This window comes from Myotis myotis, unplaced genomic scaffold (assembly GCF_014108235.1).
Source record: "Myotis myotis isolate mMyoMyo1 unplaced genomic scaffold, mMyoMyo1.p scaffold_m19_p_13, whole genome shotgun sequence".
Classification (NCBI taxonomy): domain Eukaryota; kingdom Metazoa; phylum Chordata; class Mammalia; order Chiroptera; family Vespertilionidae; genus Myotis; species Myotis myotis.
The window spans coordinates 41,930,748-41,958,412 of NW_023416317.1; the positions used below are offsets into that span (position 1 = coordinate 41,930,748).

Consider the following 27,665-nt stretch of genomic DNA (forward strand, 5'->3'; position numbering starts at 1 on the left):
TGCCCAAACTGTCATAAAATTTATCCAGAATAAGAAAGTGTCACTGGAAATCAGGAGACCTAACCAGCTTTTAACATACTTGACACAGGTCACCAAATGATAAAGATTTTTTGGTCATTCTTCACCTGGAATGGGTTTGCTCTAGGTTGGCAGCTGAGTACACATCTCTTGCTTTATGCTGTTTCCCTTTGCCTTTGGGAGTTCAACAAACAAAGGTAGGGTGGTCAGTGGGAGAAAAAGATTGCCTAGAAACAAAAATAAATTAGATAGTTTCACATTTCTAGGCCAAAGGGGCTGTGAGCATAACTATAAATGTCCTCTCCTCCCCCCAAATCTCTTAAAAATTTCATCACTGAGTCCCATTCTAGAGACACTGGGATTTAACTATGTTTAAAGGAGAAAATGACCTTCAGCTGGTTAAGCTTCTCTTGAATACCCATTGGATACAAAAGAATGCTGGATGTTGCAGCGGGAAAGAAGAAAGGAAGGAAGGAAGAAAGAAAGAAAGAAAGAAGAAGAGGGAGGAAGGAAGGAAGGAAGGAAGGAAGGAAGGAAGGAAGGAAGGAAGGAAGGAAGGAAGGAAGGAAGGAAGGAAGGGGAAAGGAAAGGAAAGCAGGAAGAAGGAACAAAGAAGAGAGAGAGAGAGAGAGAGAGAGAGAGAGAGAGAGAGAGAGAGAGAGAGAGAGAGAGAGAAAGAGAGAGAGAGAGAGAAAGAAAGAAAGAAAGAAGAAAGAAGAAAGAAAGAAAGAGGAAGAAAGAAAGAGAAAGAAAGAAGAAAGAAATGGTGATACGGGAGAATGAAGCAATATAAATCGATTTTTTAAAATCTAGAAATATGTAAGTTCTGCAACTGATTGGCAAACACAACTATGACAGCAAAGACAGGGAAAGATTAATTCTGCCTGGGGTGAAGGGTGAGGTATGGGGACTATGAAAAATGAGGTATTTGTAATGGCTGGTCAGGACAGTTCCTTTGGCCCAAATTGGTTTTGTTTTTGGTGCAAATCTGATAAATAATTTAAATTACGAAAGAAGAACATTACTAAAACTAATAATTTGCTTTAATCTGAAAACACACACTTTAAGGGCCATATAGATTCCATTTCAGCTGCACATTTACCGTTATTCCTGGAAGGCCAGGGGAAGATGAATTCTCCTAACACCTTCTGCTTTGGGAAACTGAACTGGTTGGGGTTAGAGATCAGGGAATAGGACTCAACCCCAAACCTTTGGCTGCAGGAACTGCAGGGGATCCTTTTGAGATATGCCCATGGAGCCTTCAGGGGGATATCTCACCTTACACATCTTCCCTCCACCCCCACACGACCTAGTGTAGTACTTGGCACCCAGTAGGTGATCATTTGTCAAATGGATTTTTAAGCATTCTCCTTTTTCTCCAATAGAGGACAACCAGCCCATCACCACGTTCTGTTTCCCTGCCAGCTGCATTTAGCTCTGGTCTCAGTAGTTAGGCAAACAGGAGAAGGAATGGGGCCATAGCATCCTGAGAGTGAAGCTATGCAAGGGGGTGTTAGAAAGAAAGGCGAGGGCGGCAGAGGGTGCTAATACTCCCACCCCCGCTCCTCGCCTCCCACTGCAAACGCTCAGCCCCCGCCCTCTATCTCCATCCCAGACCCCCACCTGGGAGATGAGAAGGCAGCAAGGGCGAGGCAGCGGCAGGGCTCTGCCACATTCATTTCCTGCTTTGCCAGTCCCTCGCCTCTCCTCCCTCCTCCCCAGCCCAGGTTTGGAGGCGATTCCCCTCTAGTGACTGAGCCGATTGCAGCTGGACGAGCTGCGCTTCGCCACCCTCACGCCTTTGTCTCCTCCTCCTCCGAGCCTCCAGGCTCCGGCCCCAGAGCAGGGTCTGCAGCGGTCACCGCAGCAGCTGGAGCCAAGCCGTGCACCGCACGGCTGCCCGGGGCGCACCCGCGCCGGGTGGAGGCACCAGAGGACGCCCGCGGAGCCACGCACCCGCCAGCCCGCAGCCCGCGCTCCAGCCGCCCGGCACCAACCCTGCCGCCACGGCGGCGGGGGCACCAGCACTGCCCGCCCGCCAGGTCCGGAGCGGGCTACCCGGCTAGCGGTCGGGTGCGGAGAGCAGCCAGCGGCCGCTGCAGTTCTGGAAGAGCCCACACCCCCAGGCAGACGCACCCAACGCCTCCTCCCTGCGCCGCCAGGATGGAGCTGTCACCGCAGCCCGGGGCTGGCGCGAGGTAAGGTGCGGCCGCCTGTTGCTTTCCGCTAAGCGCAGTATCCCCCCGCTTCCCGGGCGCCCAGGGTGCCTAGGCCGTTCCTCCCGGAGCAAGTGGAGGAGAAACTGTCACACCACTTCGGACAGGTCCAAAGCCCCTGCTCTCCTTGGCGCAGACTTTGGAGAGACCCCTTCTGAGGAATGGGGCGGGGGAGGAGGGGGGGGGGTGACCCTCGCTCTTAGCACGTTGCAGCTGGCTTACCACGCAATAGTCGGAAAACTTTTGTGCCCCCCTCCCTGCGCGGTGCTCACCCCATGCCTGGCAAGTTGCACGTCTAGTTCTCGCGTGCACCCTTCCCCCGCCCCTGCCTTGCCGTGTACATCTGCCCATTTCACTCTGTGTTCTCGGCAGTGGACTTTTCACTCCCTGCAGCTACCGCCAGACAGGCGAGGGGTTGAGACCCAGCAGTGCTCATCCAGCCTGTACGGGCAGTTTAGGAGCCCAGGTGGTGGGATAGGGGAGGTGGGAAGTGGGGGAGGCTGCGGCCACCCCGGGGGGGGGGGGGGCTCTGCCCAGCGCGGCGGGAGTCCTTCCATCCTTGCGTGTGCCACCCCCAACTCCTCGGTCATGAAACCCTTGGAGGCGCTTGCGGCTGTGCGCCCAGGGAACGGCAAGTGCAGGGTGGGTGAAGTGAGTGGTTTTGGGAGGGAAACGGTTGCTCGCAGGGGTAGGGGAGGAAACTGAGCGTCAGGGTTAGATCTGATTGAGGGGGAACCAAAAAGGCTCAGCTAATGCATGCAGGCGAGGGGGCCAGCCCCCAGCAGGCATCTGATAGGCAGGAAAAGGGATTTGAATCCCGAGGGTGCTGGCCCCAATGTGTAAATACTGGGGGGGGGGGGGGGGGGCTGGGTACCTGGGAGGCGCAGAGAGAGGGATGGAGCCCTGGAATGCCAGCCGGGGACCTGGGAAGGCAGGCTTCTTTCTGGCTGACTGGCATGGGGCTCTCTCCCTCTCCAGGGGAGACAAACCTCCGGGCGAAATTCTGAATGCGTTGGTGTCTTGGGCGGCGACGGAGTGGTTTAGAATAGATCATGGACCAGGGATGCTTTTCCCGGCTCCCTGAGGACCCTCGTCCCCTCCTTCCCAGGCACCGGCTTCTCTGCCCTTCCACCCCCAGTTGGTCTGTGGACCCACGCCCACCTTCCCTGCGGGTGCTGGGAGTTGGGGACGTCTCCATAGCCGCAGGGTGGGGAGGGGGCTCCTGGCCCCCAGGGGGACGTGTGTGCAGGGGGGGAAGAGAATCCCCAGCGCCTAGCAACTAGATTGCGGTCCGAGCTGGTGGACGGGGAGCCCTGGGGTGGCGGCTGCAGTGGGAACCACCTTTCCCTCCTCCCCTCCGCAGATCGCACCTGGGCGGAGCAAGCGAGTGGGGGAGCCCCGTGGAGCAGAGTTGAGCAGGGCGTGCAGGGCGAAGGGGTGTGGGCATTGGGGGAGGGAAGGCCCCTCCCCCCGGGGCCCCGCGCGGAGGTGGACTGTCCACTTTGCAGCCCCTTCTGGGCAGATCCTTTCGCTTGTTCCAGCCGCTTTAGCCAATGCCGGAAGGCGAGGCTCTTTTCCCCCTTGCAACCCAGCCATCTGAATGGAAGAGCAGTAGCGGGAGGGAGCCTAGACTGCCATTGCAAAAAAAAGGTGCAGCCCCCGGGGACCCCATTTATCCCGGTGGGGAGCACACCCGGCTGGGCTGCGTCAGGCCCGGACGCACCTCATTTAACCCTTCTCTCTTCGGGTTGGCACACGCCCCTCCTAGCGGCGCCTGTGGCTGAGAGTCCGGCTCTCGATTCCTACTGTACCGATAAGAGGAGAATTTGCAGGTTGCGTGGATCTGGAGCCTGTAAAACCCTCTGGTCCTCCCTGTTCAAACCAACCACGTGCAGGCTTTTAGGAGCACAACCGTCTCTGCGGTTGCCTGGTGGATATCTCGGGCTCTCCTGTACCAACTGGGAGGAAGCTCAGCTCAACGCAGTTCCCTTTTGGGGGGGCCCACGCCTTGGCCAGACTCTCCCGCCAGAGACATCGACTTGCAAAGGCTCCTGGGAGGAGTCCTGAGGTCGGTCCTCCCATCTGGGGGCACCCCCGGAGCAAGGAGTTCCCTGCAGCCCAGCCTCAAGCCTCAGAGCCCCAAGGAGCACGACTGGGGATTCCCTCTGAGCTGGCTCGGGGTGCAGCTCCTGATTGGGGAGAGAGCGTTGGCTTCTTCTGAATTACCTGGATACCTGAGGTAGGACCCCAGAATTCAATGGGCAAGATTTAGCTTCACCTGCCCCAGGATCCAGTATTTTTTGGGGGGGTGCTTATCACCTGGATTTGTGCACAGGCCACTTCCTTTTGCAGTAGAAACAAGATGGAACATGTCCTTTGAGAACTCTTGAAGGAAGGTTTCAAACCCACACTAAAGGGATTTTATCGGGGTGTTGAACTATCCTGGGGAGACAGGTAGTAATAATAACAACCAGTGCCAGCATTTACCGAGCCCTTACTCTGTGCGGGCATTATTCTAGGTATTGTATGTGCACTGTTTTAGTTTGAATCCTCACACCAACCCTGGAAGATAATTAAATCCCATTTTATTGGTGAGGAAACTAAGCCAGGAAGAAATTATCTGCCTCATAGTTATCCAGCCAGTAAGTGGTGGGGCTGGTGTCTCTTGTGAGTGGAGAACACTGGGTGTGTTCCACACTCCCGGCCCTATTTGGTACTAAAGACCCTTTGTCCACAAGGGAGTGTGGTGGGCCTCCAGCCCATTACTCCGAACCCCAGGGGCATACTGTCAGTGCCAGCCCTTGCCTGTGAGCCCCTGTGGCTGTGGCACTGGGGAGACTGATGGTGCATCTCACCCCCCTCAGAATCTGTTGGGGTGGACCTTGGTAGGCTGGGATCCTGATACTGAAAGCAGACTTAGGGAATTGGCTGCTGACATTGGACTTCCTTTCTGAGCCTTTTGGTAGACATTCCCTTCTGAAATGTGAGGAGAAATGGAAGGAGGGATCCAAATGTGAGAAGAGATTTGCTCTGTGGTCAGAAACTACAGACACTGTATTCTGCAAATAAATCTCTAGTGATGGAATCACAGAATATTAGAGCTAAAGGGAGCTCAGATCTCCGCCCCCCCCCCCACCCCCCACCCCACTCCCCCCAGTCCAGGGGCAGGGAGGTGATACAGTGATGGGCAAGGCCACTCAGTGTGTTCCTAGCATAATAGTACTGGAACCGCTGTCTTCTGACCCTGGTCAAATAAACTGTGTTTGTACATCAATACATTATGTTCACTGCTGCTATTTCTCAGCATCTTAAAGTTAATTAGGGGAAATGGTTGTTAAAAAATAGATCATTTTGCTAATTTTTCATAAATGCCTCAATCAGCATAACCAGAAAAAGTCACCATCATATATAATGGGTAAATCACCACAAATTGCCTGTTTTGCAAAAGATTGCAGTAGAATATTTATATCTTCAAATCAACTAAATCAACTAACCATGCAGCCTTTTTAGATGATTCTAAATAAAAATTAAATGGATTCCCAACCATTTTAGCGAAGTTCTTCTGTCAGGTTGAGTAGGTCTTTCTTGCCCCACTCCCAGTTATTGCTGAAAACAAGAGAAAATGTAGCACATCAAAGGGGGAAAAAAAACCTTTTGAACCCAATGAAACGATTTGTTATTATTTCTTTTGGATTTCTGACCCTTGGGTTAAATTGAGGCTGATGTAAATCTGAGGCCAAACAGACTTGGGGGCTCAGAAAGGGGAAAAAATAGTTCTTTGCTACTTTCTCACGCATTGAGCCCCTTGACAAAGGGAGCTTTCTCCAGGGGCTTAGGGTTCCCATGTACCCCTAGGCATTCTTGTAGGACAGAAATCTGGTTTCTAAGAACATTCCATGTCTGTTCTCTGTGGCTGTATTGCCAAGATGAACTCCCCCTGGAGACAAATCAACAGTCAGCTGGAGTAAACAGAGAGGAGGGCGGGAAAAGCCTGTTTCTCAGAATCACAGTTGCGGGGGGGGGGGGGGGGGGGGGGGGGGTAAGAATTACAGGCAGATAGTGGAAACTTGGTGCCTTTATGTCACCAGGACAGGATTTTCATCCCTGATGCTGTGACAAGCCAGGTCAGAGGCCCTCTAGCAGTAACTAGGGGTGGAGAAGGAAAAGGTGAGGGTGAGGGAGCAGTGCTGGCAAGGAGGCATGGGGTCAGGGAGAAGGGGCTTGGTTGATCCAGGTCTTTGGTGTGACAGAAATGGCCATGGAGAGCCTGCCCCAAGAGATGCTCTTCTCCCTTTCCCTGCTTTCAGTCTGCCCTCTGTGTTGGGTTGGCTGATCTGAATCCCAACATCCCAGTGATCTCAAGGGAAGCATTCACTTTCTAGAGACTGCATTAGAAACGAACATTGTCTTTACAGTGTAAGTGGGGGAAATATGCACCAGCTGGGCCACTCTTCAGGAAAAACTATTAAACATGCGATCATCCCACAAAGGTACTCTGTGAAGGTGGGATACTCTTCAGTTGTATTACAGGGGTGTTAGAGTAAAAAAGATGTAACATTGAAATCAAGCATGACAAAATCTAAAGGAAATGGCCTATCTGTAGGAACTACAATAGGAAATGGCCTATCTGTAGGAACTACAATAAGAGAATCTTTTTGCACCTGGATATACATCTTGGATTCCAATTCTTAGCTTTTCCAGGGAGGATAGGGGAGTTAGCTGTAGCTTCATCCTATTTATGGGGCCTTCGTGCCCTCTACTTATTTTACTTCTGTGTGGGGTAGTATTAAAGGGCAAACACAACACCTCGACTGGGAAAATTTGGGGGGTATGTATTTATCTTAAATCATATATATATATATGAGTTTGTTGACAGTTGGAATAACAATTTCTATTAAGCAACATGCTCTGGGGAAAAGGTTATGAAAAAAAGAACTTTTTAAATTTAGAACACAGTGAATAAATATGTTCGTGCAATACATAGTATGAATGAAAATTCTCAGTTTTGGTTAGATATTTAAAAATGAAAAAATCCAAGAACCAGAGCCTCTGAACTCAACCTCATTTTAATAACAAGAAAAGCCATGCCCAGCCAGCATGGCTCAGTGGTTGGGCATCGACCTATAAATCAGGAGATCACAGTTTGATTCCTGGTCAGGGCATATGCCGAGGTTGTGGGCTCAATCCCAGTGTGGGGTGTGACAAGGCAGCTGATCAATGATTCTCTCATTATTGATGTTTCTATCGCTCTCTCCCTCTCTTTTGCTCTCTGAAATCAATAACAAATATTTTTTTTAAAAAATAAAAAGAAAAGCCAAATAATAAGGTTCTGTGGAGTTTGAAGAAGACCTTAGCAAAGGGAAAAAAAAGAAGAAAACACGATGACTAGGTAGAACCTGTGAGGCTTTATGTTCATGGTTTTTATTTTAAATAAATATTATAACATCTTAATCTATATTTAGATTGGAATAGCATAAGATTAATAAATTTATCTGCAGATTGACAGCTTGATGAGCTTTATTCTACAAGTGATTGGGAACCAGGATGGAAGCTCTTATATCTGATATGCTAGTTATAGCTATATATGCTTTATAACAACTTAATGAATTAAAACACAACATGACACCTGAAATGCCTTTGAATATGAGAATAAAGTCTGAACTCTTCTCAAGAGCTTAAAGGCTTGGAACATACTACTTTCCCAATGGGAGTATGTTATCAGTAAGGGCCCTACAATTCATTTAATATAAATAATTGAATAAGTATTAAAAAGAACCACATTGATAAAAACAACTTTTCCCCAAGAGGATAAATGAACAGATCAGTACAGTTTATAAAAGTTATGGTTTTATTTTATCCTAAGCTCTCTGAGCTGCTTTTTATGTTAACACTAGTCCAATGCAAGTGTTCCTACACTTCAGGTTTTATAAAAGGCTTTGTCCCTTTTATTACAAATAAAATGGAAACAAATATATAAAAATAAAATATTGTGAGTGGTTCTCACACATGGAGTAACACTTGATAAAACTAAGTATGTTTTCAAATGCAGATTGGTTTTCTTTTTACTCCTTCCTCCCTTTCTTCCTTCTCCCTCCCTCCCTCCCTCCCTCTCTTCCTTTTTTCCTTCCTTCTTTCCCCCTTTTCTGTATTTCTTTTCTTCCTTCTTTTTGTTCGTTTTTTCTTTCTTTCTTCCATTCTTCCTTTCCTTCTTTCTTCCTTTCTTGGGTCATTGATAGAACTTTCAGTCTGCATGTAAGTATTCAGTACCTAGCTGGGAGAGATGGCTATTTAGGGCAAATATTTCTCCTGGTGGAGGCAGGGAGAAGGTACAGTGCATTTGTATATTTGTCCAAAGCTAAAACACAAAGGTCATGAAGTCACACTGGCCTTTCCTCTAATCTCCTAACCTCAGTTCTGCTTTAGAAAAGCATTCCTGCTACAGAGGGCTCACCCTGTTAGCAGTGACTAAGCAATGTGCTTCCTTTTGCTTGAATGGGAATGTATGCAATGAGAAGAACCCAGCCCAGTCTGCTGACCTCCCCTATATGACTGGTCATCAGGAATTATCAAGACGAGATGTTTTCCATCCTTTCTACAAATTATATTCAAACACGAGTTTACAAAGTTATGTGGCCTCCTGCCATAATGTTTCGTAGTTGTTTATTCAGGTGTGGTGAGTCTAGAAACAAAATTAATACCCTTCTCTAATGGAAGGGATAATATAGACTCTTGGTGCCCAAAGTATCTGCTATAAAACTCATGAAAGAGGGATGGCTGATCACCAACCAGGTCAAGAAGGTCCAGAGAGGCAATGGAGAAGCAGCTGGGATGGGTGTTAGAGGAAAGGGGGAGGGGGGAGAGAGAAAGGCAATCAGGGAAAACAAACCACCCAAAGGAAGAGAAACGAGTGATTGGCACAGGAAAATGAAGAGGTGTTTGAGAGTAAGCTGAAATTGAAAGATAAGAAAAAGGCATAAAAATAGGAGAAGATAAATAAGGCTAATAGGAGTGATAAAGAAGAAGAGGTATGTATGAAAAAAACAACAACAACGTTGCTAAATAATTCCTCACAGTCTAGATAACTCAGAGGCAGCCTGACTCCTCAGTTAGGGGATGATTCTCTTTCCCACATTCCCCTGCCCCTTGTTAATGTGGCTTCTCAATTGCCAGGTCAAGGGTTCTTCATCCTATTTATGTCTTGGTGCCCTTTGTTTTTTCGTGTTTTTTTTAATGAAACATTTCTTTTTTTAAAAAAATATATTTTATTGATTTTTTACAGAGAGGAAGGGAGAGGGATAGAGAGTGAGAAACATCGATGGGAGAGAAACATCGATCAGCTGCCTCTTGCACATGTCCCACTGGGGATGTGCCCGCAACCAAGGTACATGCCCTTGACCGGAATCGAACCTGGGACCTTTCAGTCCGCAAGCTGGCGCTCTATCCACTGAGCCAAACCGGTGCTGGCTCTTGGTGTCTTTTGTTGGTCTGACAGGCTGAGGGTCGCCAGAATGATGTGTTTAAATGCATGAAATGGAATATGGAAGATTGTAGTACAAATTTTATTGTGATAACAATATCAAATGTATAAAACAATGTGACCTATTCATGTCTTTATAACAAGATCTAATTGTGGGACCACTAGCTACCATCACTTTGAAGTGGGAATGAGCATACATACTACTATGAGATCATTGGAGGAACTGTGCTATAATATGAAAATATTTCATTTGTTGATGAAATGGTTGGGGCTGCTGCTGCATTTGAGGTTTGTGGCCTGCATGCATTATCCAATGAAATGCTAAATTGTCCCTCAGTGCTCGCAAACAAATTTGTGACAGTTTTCCATTTGAGTTTATGGATCCCTTGAATTCTATTGATAGGTCCCATGGAGGTCTGCCACCCCAAGGCCCCTGGACTGGGGTGACCGTCTAATTTACTATCTACACCTGGAGTACTCTTGAGAATGAAAGGGATCCCAGTTGTTACCCTGAAACAGCAAGTGTGAATCGGGACGGGCCTGGGAAAACTGTGACATAAGTCCTCCTAGCAGCTTGTCCCTCTCTGAGATCTTTCTCACCGGATCAGTTTTCCCTTCTCTGGCCCAAGGAATTGGATTTTCCCTGCCCTGTTCATACGGAGGATGGTTGTGGATACTGAGTGGCATTGGAAGTGGAGAATAGCTTTAGCTGAAAGAGGGTCACATGTCAGGGCCACAGCCAGGCTACGGGATGCCTTTGTAAGAACTGGAAAATGGGCTTCATTGGAGCAGCAGGCTCCAGCTTCTGGCTGGGTGACCATTGACCTGTATTTCAGTTTCCCCCTTGGCCAGATGCCCTGTAAACTTGGCCAATTTCACCTGTAGTGAAGTTCAACTATCACACTATATTGCATTTCAGCCAAAAGTTTTATCTTTCCCTCTACCAAGCTTTTTCAAAGCAGCGGGTCCACAATGGCTTTTGAATGTTCACTTCCTTTCTCTGCCCACTTCCTCATTATCAGGAACTTGCCTCAGTACAGGCAGGTGGATGGAAAAGGCCAAGATGTAGAGAATTCTTAAATTGGACAATAAGGCCTTGAGTGATAGGGAGGGCACTGTGGCCATGCAGAGTTTCCTAAACAGATGGCTCATATTGTCAGATCCAATGATGGGACCAAAGGCTACATCACTTTGAAGGAGGGATGAGCGTACATATTGCTGTGACATCATTACAGGATATGAAAATACCTGATTTGTATTGTTGATGAAATCATTGTGGCTGTGATTTCATTAATAATACTGTGTTGGGGGAGGATGACAGGATGCCCCTGCTCCCAGATATCGCCATGTTTCTGTCTGTTCTAATTGGTGAAGTGGAACCTGCTCAGTAGAAAAAAAAAAGATCTTTTAAGAAAGCCTTTGACGCGGCAGGGGGAAGGCCAGATCCAAGAACACACTCTCTTTATGTGCATGTAGAGTATTTGACTGGGAACCAGGTGACCTGGTTCTAATTCCAGCTTTGGTTCTAACCAGCTTGATGGCCTTGGGCTGGTTAAATGGATTGCCTCTCCCTCAGTAAGAGGATGATTGGAAGCTAAATGGTTCCTAAAGCCCATTCGGGCTCTATGCTCTGTAATGTCAAAGATGTGTCTGGCATTGTTTTATTTATACTCATATGGTGGCTTCTGTGTTTAAGCTGATTCAGACCCACTTCTTTGCTTATGCTGCCCAGCCCTTACATGCAACAGGTGCTACAATGATAGGTGGACACTATGACCCTGAGGGTCTGAGACACCTGGAGCACATGTGGGAGCCTAGAATAAGGATGGGAGTGGGGAGGTGGAGGGGAAGATACCTGACAGGTAAAGAGATAGAGTAGGAAAGAAATGGAACCATTGATAAATTTCCTTGCAGCAATCACTGTTACTCAGGAAAGAGGAATAGGGGTTTCTAAAATGTTGACTGTGTATCCATCCTGTGTCTAACTCTTTATAACCATAAATCATGCCACTCCCTATTAACAACTTCCAAATGACTCCTGGTTGCATAGAGGAGGATTAAATCCATGGTATGGTTTAATAGGTCCTTCCTCACCTGGTCCTGCCTGTCACTTCATCTGTCATTTTCCTTGGCATATCCTGTGCCCTGATGTGTTAGAGCTGGTTAGCACAGGCGATTGTTCATGAGTCTTCTTTCCAACTCTGGTAGCTGGAAAGAATTTGTTGTTAAAATTTACCATCACGGAGCACTGCCCCCACCTTGCCTGAAGACTTAAAGTTTCTACAATAGAAAGTGCTCCTTCACATCTCTCTCCATTGGGTTTGCCATTCCCCATTCCTGGTGGTTCATCTGTCCCTCCCTCCTTCTCTTTCTCTCTTCTTCTTTCCTTCCTTTCCACCCAATTGTCCATCCACTAACCATCCACCCATCTAGCCAGAGATAGACAGACTCAGTTCTCATTTCTCTTCTGCCACTTAATAGCTGAGTGAGTGACTTGGGGAAATTTTCCTGACCTTTAATTTGCCTCTGTTTTCTCTATGTAAAGTGGGTATAATAATAGGTAGTTGAAAGGCTTAAATGAGTTAATATGTATAAGGTGCTTTGAATGGCATCTGGCACATGAGAAATACGATTTAGTCTTTGTTTTAGGAATTATCACAATATTATGGATTGCTTACTATGTGCCCAGCATTGCATACACTCATGTGATATGAAAAGAGGTTCAGTAAAACAAGCACAAGAAAATGTTCAAGAGCCTTGAACAAAGCCTGGTTAGTTTTTCCAGAGATATCGAAATTGACTTCATGGAGCCAGGGGCATTTGAACTGAATTGATTGATTACACACACCCACCAAACTGGCAGGACAGACAGAGGCGTCCCAGGAGGAGGGAAGTCATTTGAGCACAGAATTGTGTGTGGCTGAGCATGAGATCATGGAGGGGGCCGGGGGGCCTTTGATTATATTTGGGTTATCACAAGATCCATGGGGAAGTGAGCTGCAGTGCCCTCTGTTTCTGTTGCCTGTGCCAGTACAGGACAGACCTTTGAATTTTCACCCCCCAAAAGTCAGAAATCCATATTTTTTATGTGAAAGCTACTAATGTTTAATGGTAGAACTAATTCAATTAACAACAAAGCACATCCACAGGCTCTATTCAGCCCCCTGTGGAGAGAGGAGTCCTAGGTTCCCAAGCTTGGAGAAAGATAAGGTCTATAGCCTGGCCTGCGTTGCTCAGTGGTTGAGCGTCAGCCTATGAACCAGGAGGTCACCGTTCAATTGCAGGTCAGGGCACATGCCCAGGTTGCAGGCTCAATCCCCAGCGTGGGGCGTGCAGGAGGCAGCAGATCAATGATTCTCTGTCATCATTGATGTTTCTCTCCTTCTCCCTCTCCCTGCCTCTCCTTTATATACATTTAAAGATAAGCTCTACAATTGGAATTCCTGATTTTGAATATAATTCTTCCATTAGCTGTATGACCACAGGTGAGAGCCCTTACGCTCTCTGAGCCCTAGTTTCCTGCGAAATGACTATCATATTTCTTGTCCTACATACCATGCTGTGAGGAGCCTTTGGACCATGGAGATAAAAGCTCTTGCAAAGAACCACACAAGCTTTGGAATTATTCGTCAGCCCGACATGCTGTGGCAGAGCCCTACACTTAGTGCAGCCTCAACCCTTATTTGAATCACACCCAAATATTCCCAAATGTCCTCACCTGCCTTTTTAATTTTAACAGTAGATGGGGGAAGAGAAATGTAGGAGTCGTTTTTCCCCTTCCTTCTGCTAAAAACATCACAAGGAACTTGACATTCCTTTAGGAAGTCTGTATGTCAGAGATTCAGCTAAAAGTTATTGATTGCTCCTGCATGGGTCCAGAATCATGGGGGAAAGGCACACGCTGCCTCTGTGTGGTGTGTCATTGATTGTTTGAGGTGAGGGGGGATTCTCTGAGAAATCAGCCCTACGTTTTAGTCTAGGGTCATGTCAAAATCTGCACCTGCATTTATGTAATGTCCCCTCTTTTGATCTCTTTCCATTCCAGGCTGGCTTTGATCATGTAGGCTTTTAAGGGAATGATCAGCCTTAGAAGAGTCGAGTTATTTCTAGTTGAGGGGCTGAGCTTGGTGGGTGTTGACGTTCACACAGCTGAGAGATGGCTATGCATCCAACCTACTCCATCAGACCTGGTTAAAAGTACAGTGTAACTGCAGCTTTGCAAAAACCCAGGCTTGTTCTGATACATTGAGTATCTGTGTCCTTCTGATTTTGTGTTATCTTTATGTGTTTTGTTGGATTGCTTGATTGAACTTGATCCTGAGAAGCTTCAAAGATGCAGGCAGGGCTTGAAGCACAGATACCTGATTTACACAAGAACATCAGTTATGGATTTGGGCCCCACTACACCGATCTTACCACCTCTGCTTCAGGAACTGACCTGAGCCTCAGAGTCTAGTTCATTCTCTTCCTAAGCTCCCTGGGCTCTCAGTATCGAGGTATCTGATGCTCCTACAGCTCTCATCCCTTGTTGGTGTCCGGGATCCTGTCCCCCTTATCCACTGCAGGAACTGAACCACAGAGGAGCAAAGGTCCCACTATTCTGAGATGAATTGGAAACATGTAGGTCTATTGAATTAACATTATAGGTGAAATAGCACTTTTGTTATTAAGGAAGTGTTAGAGCCCTAAATCCTAATGTGATGGTATTTGAAGGAGGGGCCTTTGAAAAGTAATTAGGTTTAAATGAGTTCATGAGGGTGGGGACCTCCTGATGGTATTAGTGCCCTGATAAGAAGAGACCAAAGAGCTTGCTTCCTCTCTTTCTACCTACAAACACAGAGGAAAGGCCATGTGAGGAAACAGCAAGAACATGGCCATCTGCAACCTGAGGAGACTGTCCTCACTAGACATTGCTCTTGCTGGCACCTTGATCTTGGACTTCCAGTCTTAAGAACTGTGAGAAATAAATTCCTGTTCTACCCAATCTATAGTATTCTGTTATGGCAGCCTAGGCTGACTGAGACAGGAAGTTACTAGAGGTTAGATTGGGTTCCTAGCCACCTTGTGAAACATCTCTTTGAACAAAAATGTGCCTGTTTTGTACCACTATACCTGATTTTTCACCACCAGCCTTTTACATAATAGGCACTCAGTAGCTACTTGTTGAATGAATGAATGAATACTAATACATGGAGTGAAAACATCCAATTTATGAACAAACATTTGGAAAACCAATCAAATGTTAGGGATTTCCTGAAATCATGGTTTGAAATGAAGAGAAATAATTATTTTAAGTATATTGTGTGTGTGTGTGTGTAAATTATATATGTAATATATGTATATGTATAATATGTACATATATGTAAATAAATATACATATGTAAAATCAAGCTTTTAACAGCTTGCACTTTTTTACCAGCTCATCCCACGGAGACGTAATGATAGTAAAATAAATACAGTCAGCAGGGTTTCCTGTTTACCCAGCATGCAAGCAAATAATGCTGGCTGAGTTGGTCTGCTGACTTACCAAAACTTAAGTTTAGCAAATAAAAAAGTACTTTATTTATAGGAGAATCATAGCACCTCAATATTGGAAAGGACTTCTGAGGCACCTTTTCATTTCAAATCCCCGATAGGCAGGTTGCATAAGAAATGAGATTTTTCTGAAAGTATGGTGGTTTTAGGTTTCTTTCTCATCCGTCTAAGAAATCATACAGACTCTACGAGGCATTTGCTCCATGGCTTTGCCATTTGAGAATGGAGAAGCTGTTTCCTCAAGATGCTATTCATCTTTATTCATATCTGGGTGCAGATGAGTTCAGAACGTGTGGGTGTGGGATTTGAAGAATCTGAAGTGCTTAGGTAACAGTTGGCGTGCCAGTTGTATAATGAAGAACATGTATTGACAATATTAAATTGTGGGCTGAATCTTGTTTTTGGTGTTAAAAAAAACCCAGAACAAAATTTCTAAAAGCTACAGCCCTGTTTTTATGCCGGGATGTTTCTAAATGTTGGGACAACAGTGCTGAGAAATGCGGGCCTCTAGTATGCATCACTTTCTTCTGCCTCGCCCGATATGTAAACCGTGCATAGCTTGCTTTTTAAGGTGGTAGGTGCTGTGGTGTTTCTAAATCTAGATGCATATTGCAGTCAACTGACAGAGGGAAATAGCTTCAGTAATAATAACAGGTAAGATGTGAGTTCGCTTTTCATATTGAAGCTGGGAGAGTCAGCTGGTTTCTAGAAAAATTGGTGGTAATTTATTAAGTTACTAGGAAGTGACTGTTTGCTTTTCAATCTTCAAACCCTCTGTCATCGTCAACTTCAAGGACTTTTTGCATATGAAATTGTGCACCATGACTTTTAAAAAAACTCATGTTCCTTTCTCTACCTTTGTGTGTGTGTGTACTGACAACAGAGGAGGAATATAGAGAAGCCTTCTTTCTACTCAGTTGTGGGTGGAGTGGGAAGTGTGAGCATGACTGTGACCAGTGAGAGGTAACATTTGCAGATTCCACGTGCAGCAGGCATCTCTAGCTAAAAACACATGGCTAGTCAGGGTTCCAGATTAGTCATGTAATACCTAGGGCAGGTTTTATTTAACTGCTTTTCCTTTCAGAAGTCTAGAGAAACCTATGTACCCCTTCTTATTTTTAAAAAATTTGTTTACATTAAATGTCAAAATATTTTTAGATGTAAAGTATATAAGATCCTATATTTTTGTAAGTACATAGGATCACAAAACAAAAAAAATACACAAACACACTGATTCTCACAGAAGTTACAATATTTTGCATGACCTACATCTCTGCCCAATCTGTCAAAAATATTTTTAGAATTTGCTTTAAATAACACACTTCAGTAGTTAACTTACCCATCCGATGTGTTTGAACTTGCCTGGTCTAGACTTGTAGCCCACATGCCTCTCACATTTCAAAAGACAATGATAACTTAGGAGAATTAAAAACTCTCATTAGTATTGTTCAGTTTTGCAAAACTGCAACAAATAATTTAAATGGCTGACTTCTTTTCATGAATCCATAAAGAATAGACAAGTGCAGGCAGGGAAGACCGTAAAGCACTGTAGATGTGGGGGGTCACAGTGAGGAGATGCAGCTGCCCCCTTTGTGACCAGATGGGAAGGTAACCAATAATTGCCTCTGTGTATTGTGAGAGTCTATAGTCAGAAGAATGAATTCTAATGCTCTTAAAGTCATGATGTGTATAAATGATATTTCAGGATTTCTGGAACAACTGTGTTGTCATCTTTTTAAAAAGCTGTGAGTTTTATTTGTGACATGATAGGTATTGATAATAGTGTAATCTGTTGCTTGCCTTTAAAATGAAAGGAAATGTCAGATTTCACCCCCCTACCACCCCCTGTTTTTTTGTTGTTGTTGTTAATCCTTACCCGAGGATATTTTTCCATTGATTTTTAGGGAGAGTAGAAGAGAGAGGGAAAGACAGAGAGAAACATGGATGTGAAAGAAACACATTGATTGGTTGCCTCCCGCACAAGCCCTGACCAGGGCCCGGGCCAGGGACGAGCCTGCAACCAAGGTATGTGCCCTTGACCGCAAACAAACCCAGGACCCTTTGGTCCGCAGGCTGACTGACACTCTATCCACTGAGCCAAACCAGCTAGGGCTCGGATTCCCTTTGGAGATCAATGGAAAAAAATCAGAAAATATACTTCACAGTTGTGGATCCCCTGCATTCTAGCCATGGACACACTGCGGGACTATGGACCCTGAGTTAAAAACCTCTGTTTCAACATGCAAGTCAACACCTGATAACATGGCAAATTACAACCAAAGCAGCTTTCAGATAGATGAGACCCATAGAAGGGATTATAAAAGAATGCCATTTTCTGTTTGATAATTTATGTGACAAACATGCCAGAATTCTACCTACAGAGTGTGGCTGGCTTCAAAACTGGCCCCTTTGGAGAGAGGGATGCTGTTGACTTTATTCAAAATAGCATTGGGTCTTTTTTCAGAGGCCACAGTGAAATGTTTTGAATATTCTCATCAATGTCAATTCTCAAGTGATTTGGAGTGGGTCAGGTGTTTTTAAATAAGCCAAAGTCGTTTGAAGTAAGGCTGCTGAATGAAGAGGGTGATCAAAGTGTGCAAGTACCAGCCTGGGACTTGAAAATCCTAAGGCAAGTTTTTGGAAGGGGCTCACCAGCTTCCCTGAAGGCTGCTCCATAGTGGGTGGAGAGGGAAGGGATGAGACCCTGAAAAGATTGCATTTCCAAATTGATTGTGTCCTTGGAATCAGCCTATAGTCCTCTGACGGGCCCTCATTTCCCTCCATTCAGTAACATTCCTAGATAATTTCAAAATATTCAGTGACAACATTTGATAGTCACTTTCTACACGTTCTTTAGTAGAACTTTCCAATAGAAATGTAATGCTAGCTACTCGTGTAATTTAAAAATTTCCAATAGCCACGTGAGACATGTATAATGAAAAAGATGAAATTAATTTTAGTAATATATTTTACTTAACCCCACATATCCAAGATTATCACTTTAACATATAGTCAAATTGAAATTTATTGAATTATTTTCTCATCTGAGTCTTTGAAATCCAGTGTGTGTTTTATACTGATAGCACATGGAACAGAGGGCTGCATTTTCATCAGAAACACTTGACCTGTATTTAGAATTCATAACATTTACAGTTGAAAAAGCAGACTTACATAGCCAAGTTGTTTCAACTATACGTAAACATTTTCCAGTTACTGAATCGAGTATTCGTTTTTAGATTTAAATTTAAATTATTCACAAAGTTAAACGTTTAGCTCCTCAGTGTCACTAGCCCCATTTCAAGTGCTCAGTAGGGACATGTGCCTAGCAGTTACTGAATGGGGTGGTGCAGGTCTGGATTATATGAGAGGACAACTGGAGAGGGATCCATAGGCACAGTGGAGATGGTTAAACTCTCTGGAAAAATTAGGAGGGATGCTTATCTTCCAGCTTTTTGTCCTTTCTATGAATCAGTTGTTAATTTGTCAATTCAGTATTTTTCCAAACATTTAGGATCCTTTTATATGACCCCCTAAAGGGCCTTTCCTTGAATATGTTCATCATTTAAATTCAGGGCCACCATGTGGTCTCTGCTTTGTAGATGGAAGGTTCAGGGATGAGTTTAGATGATCAGATGAAGATAGGAAGTTAATGCCCCTGCCCCGGGTTCTTTTGATGAAGCAGTTAAACCAGAGGAGTCAAGTTTCCTGACCCTCAGCCCACTGGACACCCACCACTCTCGAAGCATCTCAGATTCTGAAGATTTGGGTGGGACCCGGGACACTGCATTTTTATCAAGTCTTCCTTGCTTTCCCTATCTCCCTCTACCAAGGGATTCAGAACAGCCCAGTTAAAAGTCACTACCCTAAGCAGACCTTCTTCCATGATATTCTTTGTGCTCATGGTTTGTAAGGTGTGTTTCCAGGATCCCCTTCATCAGAATGCTGTGTCTTGTTAAACTGAAGAGTTCTAGACTCTGCCCCAAACCAGCTAAATCAGAATATCTGACATATGCCATATTCACAGAATAGCTGTGGCACTGGGAATCTGCACTTTAACAAGCTTTCTAGTAAGTCTTATGCCCAGTAGACTTTAAAAGCTGTGGGCTCTATGCAGACCCTCCAGCTCAGAAAAATGGAATTTTTCAACCCCACCCTTTCTCATCCACCCTCTTTCCCCATGTCTGACACTTAGAAACCCACAGTGCCGCATGTATTCTGCCTCCCCTGTGTTCAGGTCCTTTAACAAGCAGGCATTTGTTCCAGAGAATGGGGATATGGAGATATAGATCATGAGATCCTGTCTCTGATCTCAGAGAGTTTTCAGATGTAGGAGGGAGCCATATCTGCAGAAAAAGCATTATAGGTGGAGACCTACATGTATGTGCTACGCGCAGCGTGGACACAAGGAAGACAAGGGTCATATCCACCTGGATTGTGAGTTTGTGATAATGGTTTTAAAGGGCTTTTGAGACCCTGGGTTGATTTAGGAAAGATAAAATTTATATCCCAACCCTGATTAGGTTGCTCAGTTTGTTAGAGCATTGTCTTGATACACCAAGATTTCAGGTTAATCCCCATTCAGAGCACATACAAGAATCAATCTATGAATTCATAAATAAGTAGAACAAATCAGTGTCTGTCTGTCTGTCTGTCTGTCTGTCTGTGTCTCTCTCTCTCTCTCTCTTCCCCCCCCCCTTTCTCTTAAAACTAAAATAAAATAGGTATTCCATTAGACAGGGGGGGAAAGACCCCTGGAGACTTGGTATGAATTAGGTTGTGCACAGGGAAGCGGGCTTATTAGGAATGATGTGGAATAATGGATTTACTGTAGGGATCAGACCTTGCAGAGTTGTGGGGAGCAGCTTGAGCTGCAGAGGTCTGGCAGGGCTCAGGTGGAGGAGCAGAGAAAAATCACCGAGCAAGGATCATGAAGGGAGCTGATGAGGAGGTTGGCAAAAGGCATCGCCTCTGCTGCTGGTGGTGGACCTGAGGTTGCCCATAGGGCTGACGTGAGAGGAGACAAGGACACACTGGCACCTGGGAGGATGAACTGAAACCTGTGCCTGTAGAAGAGGCTGGTGCTCTTCACCCAGGAGCTGCACACACACACTCAGGAACTAGGGGTGGAAGCCGGTGGGAGCTGGGGAGATGTGAGCCCACCTCTGCCCTCACAAACTAGGTAAGTTAGACGATCAGAGATAACATGTAGGAGCTGCGACAGTGCCTTTCATGTGCAATGCTGAGGCTTCACTTCTGCTTCCAAATTTCACGCAGATTTCTATTGTGACCAACCTTAACTTGACCCCACAGTTTTCCACAGATATGTCTCCCTCCCACAGGTAAGGGAATTCCAGGAAACCTGGTCAAATGGAACTAAGTCATCACAATACAAAACCAATGCAGTTGGCTGAGGCAACCTATGCTGGGGGTGGCTGGATGAGACACAGGGTATATTAGGGTGAGTAGTCAGGTAGAAGGTGGGCGATGACCCCTGTGAAGAGATAAAGCTGCAATAGATGGCCTTGAGGGCCTTGCTAAATATTAGGCTCTTTATCCTCTGGACAACAGTGGTTTATAAATGGAGGAGTAACACGATAAAATGAATTTGCTTTAAGAAAATTTGAAGCAGTGGTTCTCACACTTTCTGGTGTCAGAAACCTTCTATGCTCAACAATTATTGAGGATCCCAAAGAGTTTTTGGTTTATGTGGGCTATATTATTCATATTTACCATATTAAAAATTAAAACAGAAATTTAAAACATGTTTATCAATTCATTAAAAAATCACAATAAACCCATTATGTGTTAACATAAAAGCACATTTTTATGAAAAATAATTTATTTTCCAAAACAATAATTCAGTGAGAAGAGTCACATCATTTTACATTTTTGCACATCTCTTTGGTGTCTGGCTTAATAGAAGACCGTCTCATTCTCATGTCTGCTTCTGCATTCACTCTCTTGTGAAATCCCATGTTAGGAAAACTTCGCTGTACACTTGTGATAAAATAAGAGTAGAAAAGGCAACTCATATGTTTAGCATTATGATGTAATACCATGGGAACAGTCTATATTATGTCTATAGTCAAATCATGTCTACAATATTATAGGTATAGTCTCATCCTCATGGATTCATTGTACAGGTTTCAGGGACCTCCAGGAGACCCCGGACCAACCTCTGAGAGCCAATAGTGCAGAGGGTAGCTTGGTGGGCAGGCAGTGCACAGGGCTACAAAAAGGAGTTCTTCTAACAGTGTTGGGGAGGAAAATAGGGCCTGCACCAAGGCATATCAGCCAGGAAGGAGAATCAAGGATGGAGAGAGATGCTCAGTTGACTGGTGCCGTAGACCTTAGTAACCAATTAGGTGTGGGGATGAAAGAGAGGGGAGAGTCTTGAGCCAATGAATGGCTGGATATTTACCAGTCCAAGTGTGGGGTGTTTTTCAATCCATCCCTGGGCCAGCCTTCTATTCCACAAGGGTTTGACCTGAGGTAGAAAGGAGGGGAAAAGGAGGTGGGAGGCCTAGCCCTGATCTGGGGTATTTAAATCTGAGTTTTTATAGTATGATCATACATGGGTAGAATTTGGGGTGGCCAGAGTTACTAAAAGCATTTGAATGTAGGCTGTGCAGTTCACACATGCAGGGACAGAGAAAGATGGCCGTTTGGTGACTAAAAAAGATGACAAGGCTTGGACACATTTGTGGTTGAAAGAGAAGTTAGGATGGACTCAGGAAGCCAGAATGGGGTTTTTTTTATATATATACATGTGTGTGTATATGTGTGGTTTATATGTGTATTTGGTTATATGTGAGTGTGTGTAAATATGGTTTTATATATGTATATGGTGTGTGTGTGTGTGTGTGTGTGTGTGTATATATAATATATATATATGGTTTTATGTATAAACTAGAGGCCCGGTGCACAAAAATTTGTCCCTCAGCCCGGCCTGTGCCCTCTCGCAGTCTGGGACCCCTCAGGAGATAACGACCTGCTGGCTTAGGCCTGCTCCCAGGTGGCAGAGGGCAGGCCCAATCCCTAGGTGCAGCCCCTGGTCAGGCTCAGAGCAGGGCCGATTGGGGAGTTGGGGCACCGCCCCATCATGCACAGAGCAGGGCCGATTGGGAGGTTGCGATGCCACCCTCAGTCACGCTCAGGGTAGGGCCGATTGGGGGGTTGGGGCACCGCCCCCTGTCACACTCAAGGCAGGGTCAATGGGAAGGTTGCGGCACCACCCCCTGTCACGCACAGAGCAGGGCCAATCAGGGGGTTGGGGCGCTGCCCCCTGTCATGCACAGAGCAGGGCCCACCAGGGGGTTGAGGAGCTCCCCCCTGTCACTCACAGAGTAGGGCCGATAGGGGAGTTGGGGCACCGTCCCCTGTCATACACAGAGCAGGGCGGATCAGCGGGTTAGGGCGCCACCCTCTATCACCCACAGAGCAGGGCCAATCAGGGGGTTGGGGCGCCGCCACTGTCACACTCAGGGCAGGGCTGATGGGGAGGTTATGGCTCTACCCCGTCACACACAGAGCAGGGCCCGTGGGGGGGGGGGGGGGTTGGGGTGCCGCACCCTGTCACACACAGAGCTGCAGGGCGATCAGGGGGTTTGGGCGCTGCCCCCTGTCATGCTGATCCCGGTGCCGGGAGGCCTCGCGGCTCCGCTGATCCCAGTGCTGGGAGGCATATTACCCTTTTACTATATAGGGTAGAGGCCTGGTGCACGGGTGGGGGCTGGCTGGTTTGCCCTGAAGGGTGTCCCGGATCAGGGTGGGGGTCCCCACTGGGGTGCCTGGCCAGCCTGGGTGAGGGGCTGAGGGCTGTTTTCAGGCTGGGGGTGACTGAAGCTCCCAACCGCTCCTTTTTTTCTTTTTTCTTTTTTTATTCTGGGCCAGCTTTAGCTTTGAGGCTTGGCTCCAGCTCTTAGGCCTCTGCTGAAAGTAGGTTTCTGGCCTTTGCTTACAATGTTGCGAATCTGCTGGCTGAAGTCCGGCGGTATTTGTTACAATGTTTCTTAAACTGCCTGCTCAGAGGCCTGCAGCCGCAGGCGGGGAACGTTGGTTTCCTCCAAGAATCCTCCGTCACTGAGGCCAGCAAGCCTCATGCTAGTTTCAAGCTGCCTGGCTGCTGGCCACCATCTTGGCTGGCAGTTAATTTGCATATCTCGCTGATTAGCCAATGAAAAGGGTAGCGGTCGTACGCCAATTACCATGTTTCTCTTTTATTAGTGTAGATAGCTATATAGGCTCAGGCCTCAGCATGGGGATTGGAATGAACTGGTCTGAGCATCTGAAGTTGTGGATGGAGTTCCTGGTTTGCCACCAACTGGCAGTGTGATCTTGGACAACTCGCTTACTGTTTCTGGGCCTCTATCTCCTCCTGGGAAATGTAGAGGGTGTGAAAGATCAGGAATCCTATGATCCAGTATGCATATTTTACAGCCATAAAGAGTGATCTTCCATCAGTGTCAGAGTTTGCCTAACAAGCCTTTTCCTGAGCCTCGTTTTCAGTCTTGCTGGTTAAGGGTTTGGGAAATGAATGGAGAAGCAATCAATCTGCATCAGGAGATTATAGATAGATGCTCGGTCTCTCAGGAGCTGCAGGTCTTGTCATTTGTTTGGATGCTATCCCCAGCTTGGCCTGCCAACCATGGCACCTTCTTGTTCCCTTAGTTCTTGAAAAGGCAGGCTTTTCTGCCAACTCTACCTACATGCACATAAACACACACACACACACACACACACACACACACACACACACCAATTTGATTACACTCTACTCAGAGTTTCCCTAAGTACTCCATTATGGTATGGGAGGTAGTTTTAGATACACACAAATATTTTTTTGATATTTATGTATACTTTGATAGGCATTAGAAATATACACTAAGCATAGCAAAACCACTAATATAAATATTATTTCTTAGGTTAAGAAATAATTTAAATAAGTCAATTGAATTAAATGATTGCATTAATGTTAATACCGGCAGAATTTGGATGCAACAAAATTCTTGAAGGGAGCATGTGAGTGACTAACATGTGGGAAGCACTAACTTAATTGTATTTTGAAGATTTTAACCAATTCAGAAAAGGTCTTATCAAGTGCTATCTGAAACATATGCCAGAAGTGTTTTATTCTTCATTGTTTTGGCATTTCAGCCTGAAAATTCCTTTAGGAAATCTGAGTTATTTCACATTCACTTTATATTGGTCATGTTAGGTACTTTAAATGTGAGACTTTAATCAGATATAGTTAGGTGAAATAATCAGGCCAATTAAAATGAAGGGAAATTCTGTAAAACAACTGGACTCTATAAAAATCTCTATGTCATAAAAGACCAAAACAAATAAAAACAAACAAAGCCCAAAAGACCATGTCTGGGGAACCATTCTAAACAAAAGGAAACTAAAAAGATATGACAATCCTATATAATAAAAGCCTAATATGCAAATTGACCGAACGGCAGAACAACCAGTCACTATGACATGCACTGACCACCAGGGGGCAGATACTCAACACAGGAGCTGCCCCCAGCCCACAGGCCCCAGGCTGACAGTAGCCCCACAGCAGGAGGCAATCAGTGGTGGTGGCAGCAGGTGGGATCAGGGAACAGGCAGCACCAGGCTGACCAAAGTGGGTGCCCTCCCCCCATCACCCTGCCAGTTGCCCCACAGATCGGCCCTGATCACGAGCCAGGCCTGGGGACCCTACCCATGTATGAATTTTGTGCACTGGGCCTCTAGTTAAATGTAATGTATGGTCCTTAATTGGACCCTGGATAAAAAATAAATTATAAAGGACACTTGGATATACTTAAGGAAATTTGAAAACCAACTTTGTATTAGAATATAGTATACTTCTAAATATTAAATTTTCTGAATATGGTAATTATAGTATGAGGGAATAATCTTGTTGAGATATTTAGGGATGAAATACATCAATATCTGCAACTAACTCTCAGTTTAAGCCAAAGTATATATACATCCACATATACTCACTTGCACATATAATGCCCATATACACACACAGATATATACATGTACATAACGCACATATGCACATACATATACACAGATGCATAAACATATGTGCTCACATTTAAACATATGCCATAGATGTGTGTACATGGAGAGGGAAAGCAAATGTGACAGAATATTAACAGTTGGTTAATCTGAATGTTCACTGTGCAATTCTTGCACCTTTTCTGTAGACTTAGACTTCAAATTTTTCAAAATAAAAAGCTGCAAGAAAATATTAGACTTTTTGAGATAAGTCACAGAGGTAATCTAAGAATTTCACTGTATAAATCAAGAAGTAGGTGTTCAGGAATCGGATAACACTTTTTAAAAAATCCTATATAATAAAAGCCTAATATGCAAATTGACCAAACAACCAGTGGAACGACTGGTCGCTATTACATGCACTGACCACCAGGGGGCAGACGCTCAGTGCAGGAGCTGCCCCCAGCCTGCAGGCCCCAGGCCAGCCAACGCAGGTGCCAGTGGGGGCTCTCCTATCGCCCCACCAGTTGCCCCACAGATGGGCCCTGATCGCTGGCCAGGCGTAGGGACCCTACCTGTGCACAAATTTCATGTACTGAGCCTCTAATTATTATTATTCTTATTGCTCACCTCACCCTATTTTTAAATTTTTGTTGTTGTTTTTATTTTACCCATCTCCCCTTCCACTTTGCCTACCATCAGATTGTTTTCTTATCTTTGGATCTGTTTCTATTTTGCTTATTCATCATTTTTTACATTCCACATGTAAGTGAGATCATGCAATATTTATCTTTTTTTGTCTGACTATTTCACTTAGCATATCATCTAGGTTCATCCATGTTATTGCAAATAGCAAGATTTTTTATTACTGAATAATAATCCATTGTATATGTGTTCCACCTCTTCTTTATCCATTCATCTATCAGTGGACACCTAGGGTTGCTTCCATATCTTGGCTTTTGTGAATAATGCTGCAATGAATATAAGGGGCCATATGTCTTTTTGAATTAGTATTTTTGTTTTCTTTGGATAAATACCACCCAGAAGTGGAATTGCTGGCATGAATGGTAGCTCTATTTTTAGTTGTTTGATGAATTCCCCATACTATTTTCCATATTGGCTGCACCAATTTTCAATTGATTTGCATTTCTCTGATGATTAGTGATGGTAAGCCTCTTCATATATCTGTTGACCATTTGTATGTCCTCTTTAGAGAAATGTCTATTCAGATCCTCTGCCCATTTTTTAATTGGGTTGCTTGTTTTTTGTTGTTAAGATATAGGAATTTCTTACATATTTTGGATATTAACCCTTTATCAGATTATCATTTGCAAACATCGTCTCCCACTCAGTAGGCTGTCTTTTGGTTTTGTCGATGGTTTGGGATGACGTTTTTCTTGAGCTCACTAAGGAGCATGCTTACATTGGTGCAGAGACCCACAGCAGCTCCACAGCTATTCCTCCACTAAAATTCCCTCCACCAACCAAGTAACGATTAGACATAACGCGGGCCTCTGGGCAGCAGACCCGAAGACGAATCCAGTTCATGGTGACTTCCTGGATTCTAGCTTGCATAGGCCTGTCTATTACAGCCGATAAAACAATACGATTATAGAATAGCCTCTGCTCTAGTATAATAAAATGTTTGTGAATTCAGAAGTCCTTCAATAACTATTTATTGAGTGTCTACATGGTCCAGGTATTGTTCCTAGGGCAGAGGAAGATGGTTAAGATCTAATTCTCCTGGAGATGACGTTCTTGAGTGGGAGGGACAGAAGTAGCTAAGCAAGTACTGAGATGAATCAGGTGATATAAAAAATTGCCAAGTCTTATAAAGAAAAAGAAAGTATGAGAGTAACGTGACAGGGAGTGATGAAGCAGGGTTTTGTGGAAGGCTTCTCTGAGGAGCTGATGGATCATTAATATCACAAGGAAGAGCTATTTTGCTTTAAATGTCTCTGCTGTTTATTCCTAATTCTCACGGCCTTTGAGCTTGCCTCTGATGTCAAGGTCAAGAATCTTCTGAAGCCCGACTGTTCTGCTGGACTGCCTCAGGGTCAGTGTGTCTGGTGTATTTCACACCAAGTGACAACAGAGTGGCCGACGCACAAGTGTGCTCTCGTTCCCCTATGCTCTTGTTGACGAATGCAGGTGTTCTCTGTGTACTTCTCATCTTTTATGATGGACTTTTAAGGAAGTTTAATTCACAAACCACGCAAAGCTCATCATTTGCTCCTACTGACACACGGTGATGAAAGTGAGTTATTGTTCCTGAATAATGCTGCAAGGAAGCCTTCCAACCAGCAATTTTCAATAATGCCACATTGGCACCCCTCTGAATTACTATCTGCTTTGGCTAATTCAATACGACAGGTTTCTAAAGCAATTTGAGTTCATGTGAAAGCAGTGAGAGAGAGTAT

The 27,665-nt window shown here is 45.0% G+C and overlaps 1 protein-coding gene across 4 annotated transcripts in view; it reads left to right on the forward strand.

Moving 5' to 3' along the window:
- The first annotated feature begins 1,666 nt into the window (after positions 1 to 1,666).
- Positions 1,667 to 27,665, forward strand: part of LRRC3B (leucine rich repeat containing 3B) — an 84,853-nt gene continuing 58,854 nt past the window's right edge. For 3 of the 4 annotated variants that reach the window (XM_036332787.1, XM_036332786.1, XM_036332789.1), the window contains exon 1: positions 1,667 to 2,216. The gene's annotated coding sequence lies outside the window, so the exon portion shown is untranslated. Of the gene's footprint in view, positions 2,217 to 3,521; positions 4,474 to 27,665 lie in introns of those variants that run through there. The other variant, XM_036332788.1, reaches the window with a different exon arrangement.